Raw genomic sequence first — 5,107 nt, 5'->3', positions numbered from 1 at the left:
TAAGTCTGTATAGCATTAAGTAAACATTTCCTTTCCTTTTCAGGAATATCTAGCATTGATAGATGTCTTTCCTATAAGGCAGCAGACATAATGAACCTGGGGGGTTCCTTTTGGTAATAGTATATGGCCCTTGGGCCCCCTGTTGTTCTGTAGCAGTTGGTATACAGCAGCATCCAACCTCCCCTTCTTCAATAACAGAACAATAACAATAACCAGGATCATTTACAGCATGAATTTGGTCAGTGGGGTATGAGTGAAAAAACAAGGTGTGTCATTACTGAGTCATGCCATTTGATGCCACCCCTGGCTCTTTCTCCCTTCCTGCTATCTAAATGATGTCAGGATCTAAAGCAATCACTTTGGACCCACAGATGGAAGTTGTTTGTTGAGAATGACAGAGCTGCCTTGCCAGCTTTGAATAACTTACCCCTGGAGTATTATGTACAGAGAAACAAGCTTCCATCTTATTTAAGCCATTGTATTAGGTGGGTTCTTAGTTATAACAACTAAGCCAGTACTCTGATTAGTAACAAGTTTTTACGTTTTTAAAGTTTTAAATCAATTTAGGGTGTTCTTGCTGCACCTGGTGGCCTATGCCAGAAACTACTACCTAAATATTATCTCTGTATTTTTCATTTTTTATCCTTACCATTTTTTCAAGTTAGTTTCTGTGTCCTGTAATGTAGTGAACTTGCAACCTTTCACTCGCAGAAACAGAAAGGAAATGTCTAGTGAATGCCCACTAGAAGCCAATTACTATGACTTGCCTATAATATCTTGTTTAACTCTCCCAATATATCTGTGAATCTATGTCATTATTTTGATTTTATAAATAAATAATAGGTTCAGAGAGGTTTTATATCTTGTCCAAGGTCACACAGCCAGTAAGTGGGAGAATTAGGCTTTGAACCCAGATGATATCCACCTAGGCCCTTTCCACTATTCTGTACTTACACTGTGGAATGCCCAATGACTGAGGGCTGCATTTTAATTTTTAGATTTGGTTTTCTTTTGGCTATAACTGATTTCATTCATGTAACTGCATGACTTTTACTTTATAGCCTGCTGACAGCTTCTTCAAACCTTCCTACCCTTAGAACCTGTTTGCTTTTTCATAAATTGTGGTAAAATAGCCATAACATAAAATTTATCATTTGGCTATTTTTAAGTGTACAGTCCAGTGGCATTGAGTGCATTCACATTGTTGTAGAATCATCATCACTATCCATATCCAGAATTTTTTCATCCTCAAAAAAATGTGGGACATGAGCTTGTGTATCATCCTTGCACATGGCCATGCTAATTTTCTCTGTATTGTTTCCATTTTAGTATACGTGCTGCCCAAGCAAGCACAGGGGCTATGCTTAAGTCACTGGTTTTCTATTCTTGGCTCCTCTCCTTTCCTTTCTTTCCTTCTGTGACCTGCAGCCTGCCACTTAGTAAGGAAATGGAGTGTGCTAGTCATAGATGTGCCTATTCAGAGTCATGAACAAGAGAAAGGAGAAATAAACATGATTCTTTGTAAAATGGCCTGGCTTGGATCTTGCTTTGTTCTCTGTCCCACCCATCCCCAGGAGTCTGAGCAAAGAAAGAGAGCATTCACAAACTGCCTAATTCAAATCTGAATCAATTTCAAAGGTGCTTAGCCCTTCAAATGATGAATTCATGACTCTGACTTGCTCTAATTCAGGGCCATTGAAGTATGAGACCCAGAGTGCTACTTAGTGCTAGGGCTGGAAGAAGAGGGGAGTCATCAGGTCCTGCCCTTGGTTCATGAATGAGACCACTGAGGCTCCAATCAGGCAGGAATCCTGACCTGTCCAAAGCTCCCTCCACCTTAACATCTGCTGGCAAGTCTCACCTAATACCCTCCCGTTCCCTCTTCAGTCCACTGAAAAGCCTTTTCCCCAAAAGCCTTTGTTTTTCTTTTTTTTTAAATCGCTGTTCAAGTACAGTTGTCTCCATTTTCCCCCCACCATTCCTCCCACCCCTCCCACCCTCACCTCCCACCCTTGATCCTTCCTGCTTTGGCTTTGTCCATAGGTCCTTCATACATGTTCCTTGACACCCTTCCACTTCTTTCCCCATTACCCTCCTCCCCTTTGGTTACTGTCAGTTTGTTTTTTATTTCCATGTCTCTAGTTATAACTTGTTTGCTTGTTTGTTTTGTTGATTAGGTTCCACTTATAGGTGAGATCCCTGAAAACCTTTTAAAAGTCTATTTAGTAGCCTCAAGCCCCATCAGCTCCTCACAACAGGGCCCTTTGATCCCTTCTATGCTCTAGGGCCAGGGCCAAGGGGCTACCAGAAGACTTTTAAAAATTGGAACAACAATTAAAATAAAATAACAAAAAAATGGTGCTGTCACAGATGCTGTACTCTGCCACCCAGATCCTCACATCCGGACTGCAGTGTTTGCTTGCCCACAGCTAGGAATGATGTTGACTCAACACCCACAGCTGCCAGTCCACTCTGGAGGGCGCCTACCCAGAGCAGCCTGCACCCAGTAGCTGGTGCCCCAGCACTGGACCACGTGAAGGGCCATCCTTGCTTCAGGCTCTCTGTGGGGCTGCTGAGGCCAGTCAGAATAACCCTATACCCAGCTCCTCCATCTGAACAGTTTGTCTCTTTTCTCTCCCCACCAGTACCAAACCAGTTGCTCCCCTAATAGAACCCTGCTCACTAATCACCCATCAGAGACTGCTCCCTGGGAAGCTGGTCTGCCACAGCTCCAAAGTAAAAACAATAATGAGGTTTTAGTTTGTAAACATTAATGGACAGTTTACACATGGCACATGTGTCAACTGCATTTATTGCTCACTTTAGTATTCATAAACATTGCAGGGGTGTCCAACCTTTTGACATCTCTGCCCAGCACTGGAAGAAGAGTTATCTTGGGCCACATATTAAATACATTACAACACATAATCACAAAAAAATCTCATAATTCTTTAAATTTATGATTTTGTGTAGGGCCACATTCATAGCCATCCTGGGCTACATGTGACCCACAGGCCACAAGTGGGAAACCCCTGAAAGTGTCATTACCTCCAATAAACTATAGGTTAAAATTTATTCTACTTAAATCCCTGCCCATATATAATAGTTGCTCAGAAATCATACCTAATTATAAATTAATTGCAGCACTTATAGCCACATAATTTCAAAAGCAAAATTATTAGATTGAATAGTATGAAATTGCTAGTATGTGACTTTTTTTGGTCTTTAAAAATGTCAATCATGTATGGTTCAACATAACATCCTGTCAAAAATATTTACCAAAAGCCTGGCTCATGTGGCTCAGTTGATTGAAGTGTCACTCTGTGAACCAAAGTCTGTGGGTTTCATCCCCAGTCAGGGCACATACCTAGGTTGTGGGTTCAATGCCCGTTTGGGGCATGTATGGAAGACAACCAATAGATGTTTCTCTCTCACACAGATGTGTCTCTCTCTCCCCTTCTCCGTCTCTCTCTCTCTCTCTCTCTCTTTCTTCCCCCCTTCCTCTCTCTCTGCCCCCTTCCCTTCTCTCTAAAAGCAAGGAAAAATGTCCTTGGGTGAGGATAAAAATTACCAAAAAATTATAACTTGGGATGTAGATGCAATTCTAATGAGTTTGCCTTCCAACAGTAAGCATGCTAGGGAATACAAAGATTTTTCAAAATGGCCTTGCTTCTTCACAATAAAGGTGTTGCAAGCAGAGACAAAGTCAAGAGAAAGTCAAGAGCAAAGAAAGGAAACTGAAGCACAAACCTATGTCACTCTGTGTGGTTCACTGTCCTCCCTGCAGCACTGCCTGTCTCCAGGTTTCACCCTCCTCTCAAGCTCCCAGGTCCCGTCCCCATTTTCTCCTTTCCATCTTTCTATGCTCACTCCCTCCTCTAGAGGTTCTCCTCATCTGCAGGAAACCATGGCATGGAGCAGGGTCTATGGTTTAAGGTGAGGAAACAAGTTTTGTGTGGTTTTCTCCTTTCCATGGAAGGCTTTTTCATGATAATTCCAACATTTGAAAATGTTCTTTGTTCATTATCCTTTCAGCTTCTCATGGCAATTCCCCAAATCTCTACAAGTAAATTAGCTGATCGACTTCTGCAAAAACTGTTTTGTCCCTACAAAACAGTTCATGGAAAAGAGGCTCTGAGTTTAGTCTGTTCCTGACATTTGATTACTTTGTTTATTGTGCCAATTCCACACATAAGCAAGCAATTGGGCTTCATATTTATACTTTATGCAATTTTAAAAATCTGATGATTGATGTAAAGCAGCAGTTCCCAAACTTTTTGGCACTAGGGATGGTTTCATAGAAAACAATTTTTCCATGAACTGGGGATAGTGGAGTGGGGGCAAAGACAGGAAGCAGAGCTCAGGCAGTTATGCAACCAAATCTTCATTTCCTTGCTAGCTTGTCCCTCACTTCCTGCTGTGCAGCCCAGTTCCTAACAGTCCACAGACTTGTACTGGTCCATGGCCCATGAGTAGGGGACCCCTGGTGTAAAAGACTTAAAGCTACTGCCAATGTGGGTTCACCATGAGCATGACCTGCTGCCTTCCCTTCTCCCTCACCACATACAGGTATCTGTCAGAGTGCAGGGAGCTCAGGGAGCTCAGAGCCAAGAGACTCTGCATCTGCCCAATACACCCTCCCTAACCTGGTAGGGGCAGCTGGCAGCTGGGCTGATCTGGGCCAGAAGAACAGAAATGGTGTACATGCCCAGACTAAAAATCTTAGAGGAGGAGCATCAACATGTAAAACTATACCTGCTATCAGTTAAAGTGTGAACTTACTTTAAAAACTGAGTTCCCAAGTGTAAGAGCAATGATTAGTGGAAAGTGGGGACATCAATAAGACTTTTAAGAGAAGCAGTTTTAATAGAAATAATTTTTCTCTTTAAATTTTACAGGGTGAAACAGGTGTAGGGATTAGCCAAAAAACATACTTGCATAAGCCATAGACACAGACAACAGTGTGGCGATGGCCAGAGGGAATTTGGGGGATGGGTGGAGGTGGACAAAGGGGTCAGGGAATGGGGAAATCTGTAATAGTGTCAATAATAAAAATAAAGTTAAAATGAATGTTATTATGTGTTTTATAAAGGCAAGTGCATATTCT

The 5,107-nt window shown here is 42.1% G+C and overlaps 1 pseudogene; it reads right to left on the bottom strand.

Annotated features, from left to right (window-relative positions):
• Nucleotides 1-1,252: 1,252 nt before the first annotated feature.
• Nucleotides 1,253-1,353, bottom strand: LOC114508235 (annotated as a pseudogene).
• Between the last annotated feature and the right edge of the window lie 3,754 nt (nt 1,354-5,107).

The sequence above is a fragment of the Phyllostomus discolor genome, chromosome 10, assembly GCF_004126475.2.
Source record: "Phyllostomus discolor isolate MPI-MPIP mPhyDis1 chromosome 10, mPhyDis1.pri.v3, whole genome shotgun sequence".
NCBI lineage: Eukaryota > Metazoa > Chordata > Mammalia > Chiroptera > Phyllostomidae > Phyllostomus > Phyllostomus discolor.
This window is presented reverse-complemented; position numbering and strand designations above follow the sequence as displayed.